This window comes from Oenanthe melanoleuca, chromosome 5 (genome assembly GCF_029582105.1).
Source record: "Oenanthe melanoleuca isolate GR-GAL-2019-014 chromosome 5, OMel1.0, whole genome shotgun sequence".
Taxonomy (NCBI): domain Eukaryota; kingdom Metazoa; phylum Chordata; class Aves; order Passeriformes; family Muscicapidae; genus Oenanthe; species Oenanthe melanoleuca.
Window position 1 is genome coordinate 20,995,594 of NC_079339.1, and position 17,482 is coordinate 21,013,075.

The window sequence follows — 17,482 nt, forward strand, 5'->3', positions numbered from 1 at the left end:
CCTACTCTATCAGTAAATCTGTGGGATAAGATATATTCATTATTTCCGCCTCATAAAACTACACAGGATTTATTTTGTAGAAATGTGGGGTAATTATGTTTGGTGATTTGTTCGGGAGGCCAGTCCTTTCACAATTTCATAATGCATGACCTCTGCAGAATCTGCATCTCCTCAGCACAACCTATGTTAGCAGCTGTAAAACTGATCAAAAATCTGCTCTTCCTTTCCAGATCATTAATGAGGCCTCTGTACTGGCCTTGCATAGTGCTGCTGGAAAAATGGCAATTTCAAGGGCTTCAAATTGTGCAGAGCCATTGGAAAAATTCCAGTCAGTTGGAATAACAACTGTGGGAGTGAAAGATGCTGCCTCAGACCCTCACAACATGACAGGGTGGATTTTAATATTTCATTTTTCATTTTTGCAGGTGAAGCAAATGTTATCCTGTGGGAAATGTGTAGTTAAATAAGGTACATTCAGTAAAAATTTTAGAAGTACCAGATGGAGAAGAACCAGAAGGTACCAGTCAGTCAACAGTATCAGAGAATGAGGACATGTCTTGTTCTAAACTGCCCCACCAGTGCTTTTATCCCTAAGACGATTCAGGCAACTCCACAAGAAATGAGAAGATGGAAGCTTTTTACTAATATGGCTGGTTTTGGCAGATGTAAGGCTTCCACTCTAAATTTCAAGAAAAAATTAGTGATTTTTTTTTTATTATTTTAGAAGAATGTTAAGAATAAATAAGGCAGCCAAGAAGGAAAGAATTTGGTGCCCAGTGAAAGAAACAGCTGATTGAGAACACTGGGGATCATAAAACCATTCCACAATTGAGACTTCCATCCCTGCAAGTGAAAAACCAGGCATCAAACATAAAAAAATCAACTGAAAAACAGACATGGGGAGTGTTAGATTAGTTTTTCTCCTAGGCTCCATCACCACATTTGCACATCTGTGCAGAAGAGAGAAACTCCTGAGAGTACAGGGGGGAAAGAAGGAAGGGGGAACAATTCATTTTTAAAGACCTATTTACCACTGGCAAGAAAAAAAGCAACCAGTACAGGTATCTTGGTCATGGAAAAACTCAGAGCTACAGTACATTTTTTTTGTGGTGAGAGGTAACCAAGAAGGATAATTAAACCTCAGAGGCATTTTTTTGTCTTGTGCAATTTTTCTTTGAGTAGAAAACAAGCTTTGAGGCAGCCCCAAGACACTCTTAGGTTTGCTATAGCCACAAATGCACACAACAAATGAAGACATTGCATTGATTTGCTCCTCTGTTTCATGAGAAGAGGCACCTTAATATTCACTAGGGACAAAGCACTGCCAAAAAAAGAAAATAAAAAGGAAAGAAAATCCTGGCAATTCTTTCTTACTTAATGGACTAAGAAAGAAAATTTTCAGGAAATGCAGGGGTTTGTTTTAAGTCATCAGCTGAAGCAACCTGCCCTGCCTATGAACAAGAGTATTTGCATGAATAGCAGCTGTTTGATAGCTTTCATGTGAGGAAAACCAGAAGAAAAGTATGTTATGTGGAAATTATTTTTTTAAATGCTGTAAATGCCTGGTTCTGAAACCTGCAGCAGTACAACAGGTACATTTTCTTGTAGAGAGTTAATTTCAGTGCATTTGGGGTGCTCATCACACCTCACAGTTTACAAGACCTTCCAAGAACCTACATCAAAGTGATGTTCACATACTTAAGTCTCACATTATGAAGCCTTTCTTGTTACACAGACATCCACAGAAATTAGACTTCAAATTATCCACTCCCCTTCCCACTGCTCCTGCCAGGGAGAGAGAGACAAGGGCAGAGACTCTGGGTTGGGATAAAAATTCACTGAAAAAAACCACAAATGGAATAAGGAATGCACAGTAATAGCAACAATATTAAGAACAACAGTATACAGAAAGATAAAGTTCTTTCCTAAAAAAGTTGTTCACCATCTCAATTTAGTTCCATCTGGTCGAACAAAGACAGGATAGTGGCTGCTCCCACTGCTAGTATTTCCCATCCCCAAGCCCAAGACTACAGAATACAATGACAGACAAAATCCCAGATCTTTGTGGGTTTTTTTTTTTTTTGTTGTTGTCTGTGTTTTTTCTTAGAACACCTTTGGGCATAAATCTTGTCCTTTTTACTTTAACAGGTGTTTGAACATTTCAGAAAATGGTGATAAATAGTATTAGTTTTGAAGTCAAGACAAATGGCAGGTTTGAAAAGGTCTCTCTCTTTGCAACAATAAATGGGATTTTATACAAAATATTTTTGATTTTCAAAGATGTCAAGACAATTAAAACCTGTCTTTGGAAAGAACCATATGGATGCAGAATTTAAGAATGCAGGAATAATAAATCCTAAATTTTGAAGTACTTCATGGTTATCTTCAGGAGTTAAGTGTAATTATACACAGCTAGAAGAGAATCTCTGGGACAGTGTTCTTCATTTGTGATTCTTTCGTAACCTTTTAGCTATCTTTTTTTGCTTTTGTTACAGCCAAATGAATGAAGTAATTAATGATACCCTTAGTTTTGGCGCATGTTTTATTTATTAATTCTTATTTAGTTAGTTAGTTTTCTCCAGGAAGCAGTATACCAACTTTTGGAAGTACAGAAATGGCCTGGGGGTTCTTTAGCTGTTCACAGTCCCAGCATCAAAAGGATATTATCATGGAATAAAGTTGCCAGGAGGCAAATACTGTTTTGAATCCTCTGGTCCTACAGTGTTGTAATGATAAGAACTGTGGAATATTGTGCTGAATAAGAAACCTACCCACTGAATTCCTTACCTACCCACTTAAAAAGTGCAGGAAGCTAAAGACAAAAAATTCAACAGCGTGTATATATGTAAAATAAAGATATGTTCATTGTTCTTTGCAATATGGTACCTTAGTCTGCTCAGAGATTATTCAAGCATTTGTACAAGCAGTAGCTCCACAGTCAATGCAATCTTCTGCTTCTATACATTGATGTGTGCACAATTTAGAAATTAGCATTTCTTAGTTTAATTACACAAATGTGTGCAGAAGTAAGCTCAAGAGGAGAAAGTACATCAATATATTAATCCATCTGAAAATATGAACAAAATTTGAGGGAAATTTTTATGCATTGCTATTGAGAAAATCATAACTCTCTGAGGAAGTGTACAGGAGACTGTCTCAGTGGATGGATGGTTCATGATTTGAGTACCTAGTATAGGTGAAAAAAACCTTTGGAACTCTGTTAGTTGTTCAGGGAATGTAATAAAACCAAGAATAGAAGTAAAAGTAGGGAAAACCAAGAACCTTGCACACACAAAAACAACCAAGAAACTGGTATACCTGAAGAAAAACATTGTTGATTAGAGTTATTCTATTGGAAAGCAAATTGAGGGTATTTGAATGGACATGAACAGATGTCAAGAGGTTCCTTTTAAATGAAATGATTCTGTGATTCTGCAGTTTTGATCCTTCTCTGTGGACATGTATTTCGCTTGGCAGATTCAGTAAGACACATCAGTGTATCATGGAGAGTGAGTTATACTCATTTAGTCACAGGGAGAATTAAACACTTCATATATCTCTATCTAACAGCTCATGCATGAAAGAAGACTATAAATAGCCATCAAAGAATTAAAATCAGAACTTAGGTGAATCTTAAGCAACACTTAAATGTATTACAGAAATAAAAGTCACAGTAGCTCATTTTATTTTCCCTCGTTTCTAGGGATAAAGAAATGGATGAAGCATAAGAAGTTGCTGATTTAGGTTTATTGCCCATCTTTGTAAGTACTCAAACTACATTTCGACACACATTTGAGATATCAAAGCAATGAGTGCACCAACAGGGTCTTATTGCCCTGACTAGTCTGTATGCAACTTCTTTTTCAGTCTTCTTGTGCAACCTCTCCCCTCTTACATCAAGTCCTCGAGGCCTGCCCTGCTACAGTGCAATCCTATGGAAACAGCTAAGCTGTGAGAAAAAAACTGAGAGATGCCCCATCTTGAGCCTCCATGTGTGCATCCTACACTCTTTGGCTCCAGAGCTGCAGCTGAGCTCATGCTCTGCCCTCTGGTCCTTGACTGAGCTGCACCATGGGTGTGCCATGCCTGCCTTGTACCTTGCCAGTCCTGACCCTGTTTTCTTGACTGGACTCCCTGGCTTGATTCTGGACCCCCATGGGATGGAGCCCTTTTCAGAGAGGTCCCTGTTCTGCCTTGTTGCCAGCTCACCTTCCCTTGAGGGGCTGCCTCCTTGCTGTCCACTGGTAGTTTTGTACTGACAAGACAAAAGAAATCTAGGATTTAGACACCTGTGTATTAAAAAAGGTGCATTTCCATTGCTCTTAGTGATGTTGTCCAAAGCCAGATACTTCAATTCCAAATTTTTTGGCCAACAATTTAAAAAATAGAGAGATTTTTTTCTTCCATTCCTGTTCTATGCTATTCTTTTGAGCTAAACAGATAGTTTTATGTTTTTACAAGTTCTAGTCATGATAAAATAACTTATCATAGGATCATAGAATATTTGGGGTTGGAAGGTACTTTTAAAATTCCTCTGGTCCACCTCCTCTGCAATGAACAGAGACATCTTCAACTAGATCAGGTTGCTCAGAGCCCTGTCCAACCTTCTACTGAAATGTTCCCAGAGATGGGACATCCACCACCTCTCTGAGCAACCCTTGCCAATGTTTCACCACTCTTGTTGTAAAAACTTTTATCTAAACTAAATATTTTCTCTTCTAGTTTAGAACCATTGCTCATTGTCCTATTGCTAAAAAGTTTTTTCCGATTTTTCATATAGGACTCCTTTGAGTACTGAATAACTGCAATAGATTATCCCCTGATATCTCTTCTCAAGGCTGAACAACTCTCCCAGTTTGTCTTTGCAAGAGAGGTGCTTCAGCTTTCTGACCATTTTCATGGGCATCCTCTGGACTGCTTCAGTAGGTCCAGGTTCTTCTGATATTGAAGATCATGTAAGTGGAATGTATTTCATTATCACAGCCATTAAAGAACTATGTATAAGGTTCACAGATTCATATGCTTTTTCAAGAAACCTCAAGACATTCCTTCTAAATTTGATTGACTATTTTAATTATGTATTACTCTGAGAGATTTTATTATTTCTGATGTACTTTAACTGCATGCTTGCGAGGTTATTAGAAAGTTTCGTTGAACTGGTTAAATTAAATTAAATTAATTTTTATTAAACTGTTACCTCTAGTGCTATCTACTCAAAGCTTGATGGGATCTTTTCATGAATCCCCCTGCAGGATTCTAATTGACAATGAATCACAGTGCTGTTTCCTCACTTAAAAGATGCCTGTAAACTTCCATTGCTTTGTAGCAGATATTATTCTGGTCATCACTTTCCTATGAATAAACTGTCAGCTTTAGAAAATAGTAATGCTTTTTTGTACCATACCTTCTATTACATCATTCATGGTTTCTCTCTTACTATTCATTTTCAAGGTTAATTAATCTAATGGTTTGGGGGATTTTTACTGTAAAAAGGTCACAAACAGAATGTAGGCATACTGTAGGGAGAATGAGGAACCGAGTTGAATGACCATCATCCGTATGGAGTTTAATAGCATTAAAAATCACTCCCTTCACCTTTAGAGTTAGATTTTGGGGGTTTTTTCCTGACGCTTCTTTAGGTAAAAAATTCAATGCATGACATATATATATATATTTCAGTATTTAGAAGTATTCCTCAAATGTGAGCAACTTCCAATTTTATCTGCTGAGGCATGAAAGAAAAGCTGTTTTAAAGAATGGTAAATATAGTTTTCCTTTGAGACAGACTATCTACTGGGAAGAAAATATTCACATAATTTCTCTTCTGGTGTTCCTCCTGCCCTCCTATCAGCAAGACAAACTTTCCTTTCTCCCAAGGAAATATACATGAGATAAATCCATCACATAACCTGGAGTTCCTTACAGGTAAATCCTGCCAATATGTGTGTAGGTCTCATGCCTTTCATGTTCTGTTTCCACAGCTGCTTGTGTCTGCTTCCTTTGCAGGCTTTGGTGTGTTCTCTCTTTCTTCACACTGATTCTTTATACATTGCAAATGACCACAAGAGCAGGGTGAAATAAAGATCATTTGGTGCCCATGTTGGTTCAAACCAGCATATGAAAGAAAAGTTTTCCTGCGATGTCTTGCCTACATATCATTACAATGCAGACAATTACTGCAGCCTCCTGGCACCTGTGGGCCAAATAAACTGTATTCATATGCAACCCATAGATAAGGTTACACACTTTCTAAAGACCCAAGTATATTTTGTGGTTTTATTTATCCACAATTAAGACAGCAAATGCAAATGCACACTTTTGGGATACTAGAAAAAGAGAATATAAGAGCCAGATTTGTCCTCTGAATCTCTTTGGGAGCAAAGGTAGAAGCCATTTGGACCGGATATTCTTTCTGTGTGGTGCATAATACACCATGCAGGTAAAGAAATCCCATTTGTGTAATGAAAATAAAATAGACCAATAAAAAGAGAAATAGAACTATTAGAAAAGAAGTTGATTCAAATTTTACTGTTGTACCACTAACTAGGTTGTGAGGTCTCTCAAACTTGGTAAATTATGGAATGTTTATTGGTGGGCAAAGGGTAACTATACAACTATTCATTACATTGTAATGTTTTCATTTCATCTAATAATTCCTCCAAATCTGTTGTCCTCTCCCCTCTGCTGTCTGTAAAGGTCCTGTTACTCTGCCTGTTACTCATCCTCCCCTTCCTTCCCTTGTTTCAATGCAAGATGGATGGAAATTATATAGAAAATGATGTGCTAATCCCTAACATGAAAGCAAAGAGATTTCAGTGGACCACTAAAAAATTAAACTTGTACCTCCCAGGATTCAGTTTGCTCCTTGCTCCTTACAACAGTGCTAGAAGTGATTCAATGAGATTTAGTTTTTACAATAAGAAACCTTGTCATGCAGTAGACCATCATCAGTTGTTCTCACTAGAATATACAGATATTTTCATACCCTTGATATAATCTGTATGACCTTTTAATCCTGAGGGTTTTTGACCTGAATCTTTCTAAGGCATATTAAGCAAATATTATGCTTAATCAGGAGCAGTGTTTTTGATTGTTTCTCTTCTGAGAGGATCAAAGGTCTGAAAATTTTCTTTATGGAGGGAATCAAATCCCCCGGTTCTAAGACTAAATCTGATGTCCCCCTCAAATATTCATGCATGTAATTTAATGGATTCACTCAGGATGTACAAGCAGCATTTAGTTCAGCTCTAATATATTAGACGCAACAATTTAAATAGAATTAAGATTATCATAGATATGGTTTTAGAAATAAAGAAACTGAAACAGAGATGTGATCATCTAACCAGGTAGTAAAAGTAGAGTTCAGGTTTCCTAGGCAGAGGTAGTTGAATGGCTGTCTGCCCTGAAGGAAAAGTCTGTCTTCTGGGAAAAAAAAAACCACAAAACCTGTCTTTGTTTTGAAAAAAATAGGAAAAAAAGATAAGAATTTTAAAATACAAATTCAAAACAAAATAAAGAAACACAAATAAAATTCAAAACAAAATTATAAATTTTGCATTTAGCTTAAACTAAGGAGTGTAGCAATCCAAAGTCTAAGGCTGGCAATTTCAGCTAGAACTCCGAGCACTTCTAATTTCTAAGCTATTCCCCATACCTAAAGGAAGGTTAAAGGATCAAAAGCCCTGCAAGAAGCCTCAAGTTGGCAGCTGAGTTACAAAGGAGTTACAATATTTGAAAACCTTGAGTTACCTGATCCAGAGTGAAACATGTCCTACCTGCCTATTCTAAGATACAGTTGAGATCACTGATGCCTGGAGAGGCTATCTAGAACAGAAGCTAGACAATGTTAAAGGAATAAAGTAGGCATTTATTAAAAGGCCTTCAAAGGATATATCTTGGGCAGTACAAGTGCCTGGCCATGGCTACACTCAAGATGGACACAAGATGGATGACTGGTCACAAGTTTTCACACGTTTATAAGTTTTGGTCCATTTACATATTGGGGTTAATTGTCCAATTGCGACTTCAGGTTATGAAGTCCCATCCTCCCAGATTGCTCTCCACAATTTCCTGCTGTTTACACTATTTGGGCTTGAAGCTTCTTGGTTCTCAGGCTGGAAAAGAATTGCTTTTTCTAACTAAACTGTGAGGAGAATTTGCTAATGCTTTATAAGAAGTTCAGAGTCACACAGCAAGTACAGAATCTGACAAAATATAAAAGCTAAAACTTAAGGCATCACACAAAGCCAGAAAACCTGGAAAAACTGTATAACCTGAAGAGCCACTCCTCAGGCCGATTTCTGACCACTTCTAGATGCTTTATCAAGGACCCTGGACCCCTAGCCCATGCCTACAGCTTAAGTTTTGCAGGTGGACATGTGAGTCACAGGCCACAGAAACCCAGCTACTGCAGGAACTAGACACCCATATAAATATGCAGGAACCACGAAGTGCTCTTTCAACTGTCTTTTCTAATTTTTACAAACAAAAATTTCTAATTAAAATGTATTTGGTCTTAAAGGAACTAGCTATATCTACTCTTGATTCCTAGTCCTTTAGACACTGGATTGCCATTTACATGGTCCTGAATGTGAGGACTAACTGTGCTTGGTAGTTTTTGAGTACAGACTTCATTGAGGAGGGTCTAAATTTAGTAACTTGTACTACCTTTAAACTGTCTTGGTGGCAAAACCTTTGCTACATATGAAAAAGTCTCTCTCTCTCCCTCCCCTCACCTACCCTGTTTCCTTCCTTCATGAAGCACTACTTTGGGATCATACTAAGTATGACATAAAAACTGTTGAGAGTAGAGCACAAGATTGGCAGGCCTTGTCCATTTTACAGAGTTGTACAAGGAGCATCTGATTTTACTGGAGGACAAAAGGGTCTACAAAAACACAAGAGACCTCTAGAAGCAGAAACTTTCTTTGTGAAGGCTGCTTTAAACAGTTATCAATACCCCATAAAATAGTGAGTCATGTTCAGAAATCATGGGATAAGCTTAAAAGTTAGAACTAAAACTTATTTTCATGCCTTGTCTTCTAATTTCAATTGTTTAAAAGTCAACTATGACATGCCATCCTCCTGTGCTTCTCAAATTAATCCTTAAAATCAAGGGAATGAGTAAGCTTTTTTGCTTTTAACAAATATTAAGTTCTCTTTTTAAATGGTTAACTACTCATATATTCAGCTGTCTGGACTTTCCAGAGCCAAAGCATTAATTTCATAAAAAACAACAAAGATGATAATAAAATGGCAAGAGTTGAGAGTATAAAAATTATTTTGACTCAGAAGTCTCTGTTAATAAATTGAACAGAAAGATCATGGAATTATGAGAGAAATTCTTCATTTTAATTAATTTTTTCTTTCCTCAACTGATAGAAGTCCACTGAAAAAAACCATCTTGTCACTGGTAGTTTTCCAGAGGAGAAATATAACTGTTCATACTTAATATAGCAATGGTGCTCAAAGTTGATATTCAATAAATGACAAATTAGGAAACCTTTTCTCTTCATCTACATCCTTTACAATATGAACAGTAATCTTCTTTTTTTTCCTTTGTTTTTGGGAGTTTTTTCTTTGGGTTGGTTTTTTTGTGTGTGTTTGTTTATTTGTTTAGCTAACCAGAAGGCTTTCTATTTTGATTGCATACATCCAGTTTCAAGCTCATTCCACACTTGGCCCACAGAGGCCTTAAGTAAAAATCTTCATGCCAACTGTAAAGAAATAGGAGCCTTGGCCCACAGCTGTATATGCCAGTAGATAACATAAATATCTACCTAATTTTGAAAATATGAAACTGAACCTTTGGTTCTGAATAGATATGTTAGCAAAATCCTGCTTTTTGCAAACATTCTCAAAAGATTTCTTTTCACTCCTGCTATGGAACACAGGAAATAAAATTGAAGACATTGTCACAAAATGAAATTGTCAGCTCTGATTAGCAGATGCATATTTCATCTCTTTGTGCCCATCATTAGAAGCTCTTTGTAGGAGTAGGAAATGAGCCTCTATTCACATGGCACTTTGGAAAGTGTGTAAATGTTATCTTTTATGGGAATAAAAAGAGTTTCTGAGTCCAGTTTAAAATGAACACACTATTGTTATGAAAAAAGACTTCAGTAGTGGGGACATAATGACTGTAAGTCTGGAGCAAATTTATCATTATGAAAAAATGTACCCACTTTTTTCCAATAATTCTCTTTCATTAAGGCAATCTTTGGCTGCTTTACCTTTGTGAATCTACCTAGGTTTCCCACTTTCACAAATCTTGTTCCCCAAGACAGCTCTGTAATGAGAGTGAAGTGTTTTTATTATTGCTTTTGTTAATCATGCTTCCTGCATCCTGCAAAGTGCTTCTTACTCTAAACTGTGCCAGAATTATTGGGGAATTAATCAATACTTGTTACCAGTCATGATCACAGCTGTTAATCACAGCTGTAATTACCAATTGATTAATTAGCACAGCCCTGTTCAAAAGTCAGGAGTCATTAAATTTCCAGTACACGTAACTTTAAATCCAGCCCAATATCCACAAAGCTATACAATTACATTTCAACCCACCATAATTTATTTTAAAATGCTTTTTATTAATAACTTTTAATTAGTACAGTGTTTTCCAGTAACCCAAACTGAATTCTTAGTCTATATGTAGCTTCTCACTGCATACCTACTCTAAATATAATAATTCAAAGAAATCCCAACCTGCACATGTTTAGGGACCTTGCTCTGAATTACTCTTTCATTGTGATAGATGCCTTAGCTAAAGAACAACATTTGGGTGTAATCCAGAGGCTGATACACTGAAATTATTTACTTTCTTCTGTGAGTGGATGCAATTTATATTAGCAAAATAGCATTTCATTGTATTTACTTTGGTACTGGCTGATTTTTACTGGACAATGTGTATTGTCTAATTCCCAATTCATTGACCCTTTTTCTCTGTAGTTCTAAGGAGAAGAATCTGAATATACTGCTTGTAGTTTTAACAGAGTAAAAGGAGGTGAGTTACCTGTTGCAAGACAAACATATATCCTTATGCTTTCTAGTTACTAAAAAAATGTATAATATTTTCTGGTTAAATCACCAGTCTTCCTTTTCTCTCAATACTCCATTAAAATAACTGATTAAAATTCAAAGGTCAGTCCTTGATTTAAAACACACTGTTCTACCCCAGGCAACTGTAAGAATACTAAACATAATCTACTTCACTTGTCTCATAACTTGTGTTTGTATGAGAATTTTGGAATAAAATTTTGTTAGGCAGCATGTGCTCACCCCACTGCTTTTCTGCCTATGATACCTATGACATCTATCTACTCCTCAGTCAGTGTTTCTTTCTCCTATTTCCTCTTCCTGTCATCCTCTTTCCTTTATAATCAGCAGCTCCTTTCTGTCATCAGATGCAATTAGTGATCTCTTACCTGATTGTCATATTCTGGTAAGATTTAGACATGAGAAATTGATATCCCATTGGTCCTAATAATTTTTTTCTGAAGGACTATAGTATTTTAATATACCACCACCTGTTGCACATCTCATATTTTATTATTTTCAAGCAAAGCACAAGGATTATTCCTATCATCTCTTATGACTTTTTAGAGACAGACAAGAATATTGGGGAAAATCAGTCCCCAATAATTTAGTGTCACCAATCTTGCCCAGTGATCAAGTGAAAATAACACCCTGCCCATAGACATATCTACCTACCTTAATCACCCCAAGAAATCAAAAAGGATTCAACTAATAAGTAAATACAAAATTTTTTCATGGAATATATTGCTGTAACAAATTTTAAAAATCTTTTAAATGGAACCAGAAGGGATATTAAGTTTTATTTCATATGCTGTACACTTCCAATATGTTAAATACTATTTCACCATCTAGTGAACACCAATATGAAATAAATTTACTTCAAGAATATTAGTAATACTTAAGTATTTTACCTACAGCAAAACACTTATATGTTTTAGCCTGATTTAAAGATATTTAATGGTAGCTAAATTTTATCTCTCTATATGAATTTGCTCATACAAAAATATATCTACTGTCTGACACACTGTACCACTGAGACAGAGGGATGGGGGTTTTTGTTCCAGGTGTAGTTACATAAGCACACACCATGGTTTTCTCTTATCTCTCAACTAGGTGAAGCACAGTAGCAAAAATAGAAAGTACTGAAAACATAATGGCTGGATCCCTTGGATTTCTTGATAGTGTTACACATTATATCCATATTAAAAGCAAATAGCTTTAGCAAGGATAACAATGTCTTACAAAGAATATCCAAGGAATTAGAGGGTATTACCCAGTGGCTGAACAGCTCTGTAATATCTCTGCAAGTTCTGAACCTGGGCTATGTCTACTCTTCTCACTGGATCTCTATTGCTGCTACTGATGTCCGTCCTAAGTGCTGTCATTACAGCTTGAAAATTGCTAAGCCATGCAAATTCAATGCTCCTGGGAGCAGAATAATAAAGATTATGCATTGTTAAATGCGTCAATGATTCAACTCCCATTTCCCTCAGCACAATTTTATAGTGGTTGCCCATTCAGCCTCACAGGGACAAATATAAAGGGGTGTTTTCAAGCAATATCCATCTAAAGGATGAGGTGTCATGGTCTCTTGGCAAGTGACTACTTGGATGGCAGAGCAGTTTGATTTGCAACAGTTATAAAACAGCTATTTCTCACCCTAGAGCGTAGCAGAGTTAATTATGGTAGTAAGCTGTTTGGAGCAACTAATTTATATTGTGATTCCTTAGTTGGCACAAGAAAGAAGAGATTTGTCAAAATATACTCAGACAGCTCCCCCAAACCTTCCTTTGTTTTGTAAAACAACAGTGAAAATCTTGTTTTGTTATGACAGAGACAGAATATAATCAAGGGAAGGTGTGTCTTTCTTGTCCTTAAGGCCATATTTTCAGTTCCAAAGAGTGTTAGTTGACAGGCCAAACATGTTGTGCAGAGAAAAAGAAAAATGTTGGGTTTTTTCTTGTTTTCACAAGAACTACAAATTACAGAATGACAGTCTTTTGGTTAGGCTAGGGAAAACTTCAAAGCTAACTGTGTAACAAATGAAGCCTCCAGTCTTCTGCCTGCTGCTTACTTCATCACTTGCCGTGAGACTGTAGAGGTACTAGTGACTTGAGACAGCTTTTGCCATCATTCTCTGGCTGGTAACCCTGTTGAATAGCTAAATAAGAAGGAAATATCATAGATATGAATGCACAATTTGTGTGTTTATTCTTTAAAATGGATTATTAGAGAAAATTGAATCTTGAAGGGCAAAGAACTACAAATATTGGGTTCTAGCAAAATTTTCAACAGCTCACTTTCTCCATCTCTGTTTCCAATTCACAGTTCCCACAGGAACTGTTACCCACAAGTTGAGAAAAGTAACCTTAGCTGTACTAAGATATCATCAGGCTGAATCTCTGTTTATTAGGACTGTCTGGAGTTCTCACTCTGCTTCTTCAAGTAAGCTCTTTCAAGTTTGGATGGATCATCATTTATTGTCAGTGTCTTCATTTGGTACCCATCTGACAGATGAGCAAAAAAAAATTTATTCAGGATAGCAAACTAAACATTTGTTTCTATCAGGTCACACCTATGAGACCAGGTAACTAAAAACGGGAGATGGGAAACTAATTCTCTTTTTGTTCTTTGTATGCCAGCTCTCCCTCTTCCCTCTCTTCTGTGCCACAAGTCTAGAGGCATTGTTCTGGACTTCACCTACTCCTCACAGTACCATGTTGTGCATGATCTTGGTTCTAAGAGGCAGGGATTTCTGCACATACATTATCAAGAGGTCTCAGAGCACCATGCAATTTTTAGCAGTGAGAAAAGCATCATAAACTTCAGTTTATGAACCAAGCTTCCCTGTTGGTCTTGTTTGAAGTCTGCCTAGTGGAGTAAGTTATGGGAGAGAAAAACAACCTATCTCATTTTCTTGTTTAATAGCTTTTTTTCTTTTTCCAGAGCAGTGGAATATCAATAAAAGTGAAGCTTTTTTATTGCTGTTATTTAACAGAGCATGACATTTTATGCTTTGCTAATCTGTAAGACTCAGTTTTGACACAGCTCATCAGCTCTTATTTGATAAAAAAGATGGACAATCTCACATATTTCACCAAAGAGAATAAAGGATCCAGATGCCAAATTCTCAACCCTAGTTAGTGGGAAAAAAATGTCATCATTAATAGACAAAAATTAAGGTCCAGACTTTGTCTCCATTTGAGAACATCTGTATGTTCTCAATGTCTGAGCAACGTATACAGATTTAACATAATTCTGATCATCTTCCTTTCACAATGATTCCAAATGATTAATTGGATCTGTGAAAATGAGGCAAAAGGTCACCCCTCTGGCAGCTAGGCTGTCAAAGACACTAACTACTTTGATAAATATGGGCTCTGATGACTTCCCGAGGCTGTCTTCAGCCCATCAGATATTCTTATGCATATTTAAAAATGTAATTTAACTTCTCACATACTTTCACTGAATCACAAAATCACTAGGTTGGAAGAGACCTTCAAGATCATTGAGTCCAACCCATGCTCTAACACCTCAACTAAACCATGGCACTGAGTGCTATATCTTTATTTTCAGTCTTTTCTGTTCCTACAAATAGGAGGATGTAAAAAGAATGAGAAAGGAGTATTTTAGAAGTATCATAAGTTTATATCAGAGAAGATTTGTCATGCCATGTTTTTAAATCAGAGAGGCTGAGGAGGATTTGCATGCCAGAATGTGAAATTTCAGAACATGTGGTTTGATTGCCTGTCCTGGTTTTGGTTGGGAGAGAGTTAATTTTCTTTTTAGTAGTTGGTACAGTGCTGTGTTTTTGATTTGGTATGACACTAATATTGGCAACACATTGAGGTTTTGATTGTAAGTAGTGTTTCTTCTAAGTCAAGCATCATCCATTTCCCAGACTCTGACAAGAAGCAGGTACACAAGAAGCTGGAAGGGAGCATAGCCAGGACAGCTGACTTGAACTGGGAATTTCCACACCATGCCATGTCCAGCACGTAAACTGGGGGAGTTGTCTGGGAGGTCCTCATGGACACTCTGCTGCTGATGAGCAAACTGAAATGTGCACCATTTGTTTCTCTCATGTGTTATTCCTCTCTTTCTCTCATTTCCATTAAAATTATTACCATTATTATAATATTTTGTTTGTTTCAATTATTAAATTATTCTTATCTCAATGAGCAAGACATCCATTCTTCCAATTCTCCTCCTTGCCATGGGAGAGTGGGGAGGAGACTGAGCAAGTGCCTGTGTTGCACTTAGTTACTGGCTGAGACAACGACACTGTACTAAAGTGAGAAGAGCAATTTTTATTAACTCTGTTGCAGTTTCACAGACCTACAGAAGTAAATGACATATAGTGGCTAGATTTGGAATAAATGATGGAACACATCATTAATATAATTTTGCTCTGACAAATGTTGCAATAGCTCTACTGTCAGAGTTCTGACATCTGTAAGGATGCGTTTGGTATTCATACTATTATGATTTATCTCACAGGAAAAGAAATAGTACTGCTTGATTTCTGGAAAATTATTTCTAGTAAACCAGTGATCTTTAGGAGCAGAATAATCAGACATATGCAGTCAGTGTACTGTAAGCATAACTTAGAGACTGACTAAAGAAATAAACAAAATCATTCCCATAAAACCTTCACAAGGATTTAATTATGACCAGGTAAGCAAAACAGCTCATAATTATCTAATTGTTTTCCCTTAGTAGAGTTTCTAAGACACTCAAAGGCATGAAAGGGCTCAGTAGATGTTCTTTTTCTCAATCTGATGGTAAAAAAAAAATCAGATGGTAAAAACTGTTTCCAAGCCATTGGTATGCTATCATACTATCCTCCAGAATGATCCCACATAGCATGGGTCTGTTCAACGGCTTTCTGACAGAAGACACTTGAGTAGAGAGGAAAAACAGCCTGTACGGGTTTTAACTTACAGAAGGCAAAAAAATATTATGGTGGAATGACTATAATTGTCTTACCAACTACTCCAAAACTGTATAATTTCTATGTACAAAACAACTTTAAATTTCCTGTGAGTAACTAAATTTGGAAATATTTGGACAAGGTGTGCTTGCTTCTCAGTAACTTCTGGTCTCTCCTCTCTGCACATGTTGTCATGCCAAAGCATGGCAAATTAATAATGTCTATGGGAGAGAGAGAGTGGTCTTATCCAACTTAATGAAACAGAGTCATTCCTGTAAAGAATTGGCAAGTACCTCCCTCCTAAGAGAGATCCATCTGGCACCTAAAGGCTTGTAGTAAGTATCAAAGCAGGCTGTTGCAAGTTTCTAAGGGATATGACATTATTAAATGAGACTGAAGAAGCCAATGCATGACTTGGTTGTCAAGACATTTCTAAGAAATGTGTTTTATATTCTGTGAACTCCCTGTGGAAAAACTGAGTGCTATGTCTGCAACAAAGATTTTATTTGTGAAAGAAAAAAAAAAACAAAACAAGAGGTAATATAGAATTTGGGAAGCACTTCTATGCCTAAAAAGTTTTAAAGTCCAAAAACACCAGAAAGCTAGTTTCTGCAATAGATGCAATCAAAACTTGTTACAATGAAGTAAAATCTGAGCTCTATCAAACACTAACAAACTCCGATGAGCAATCAATACCTCCCAGTGAAAACAAAGTAGTAGCAATATAGCATTGCATCAGTGCAGAAAATGGGTTATTGGCCCAATATTTAATTCCCACTAGCTGAGACAAGAGTTTCCCGAGTTTCTGTACAGCTGTACCAACAAGAGGAATGTGATCTCAGTGTATTCATTTATACAGTTTTGTTCCAGGCAGCAACTTCCATACCCTGTTGCCTTGGTTGTATCTTCCCTAGGTGCAGGCCACTGGAAATGGGGAGGCCTGAAAGGTGAATATGTTATACCTGGTAAAATAAATTGGAGTAAGGGAAGGAAAGAGAGTCTTTCACCATTCACTCTCCTTCTGAAGTACAATTGACTTGCAGGCAGTGTAGGGAACTAAGGGAACTGCAACCTCCCTCACCTGTATTTTCCAAGATAAGCAGGTGTTGAAAAGTAATTTGTGACCTTTGTGGTTCATAGTCTCTCTTGTGACAGGTCCATGAAATTTCCTGGGTAATGCTGAGCAATGCTGTCTCTACAGGTCAGTACTGTACAGTTCTTAGAACAGTTTATGCCATCCAGTTCATCTGCATTTTGCAGTTCCTTAGCTACTCCAGGGAAATGTATTAGGATGACAGTCTCCTAATGTTCCATTGAACAAGGACACTTGGAAGAGAGAAGTCACTTGTTTTCAGCCATGGAACTTGAAAAGATCCGTTTTTCATGCAAAATGAAAATAAGACTGTAACAATTTATTTTTTGGGATGGGGGGAAGTATAGACAGTATATTACAAGATTTTATCAGGATATGGACATCAGAAAAGTAGGAAAAGACATTTTTGACCTTCTTCAAAG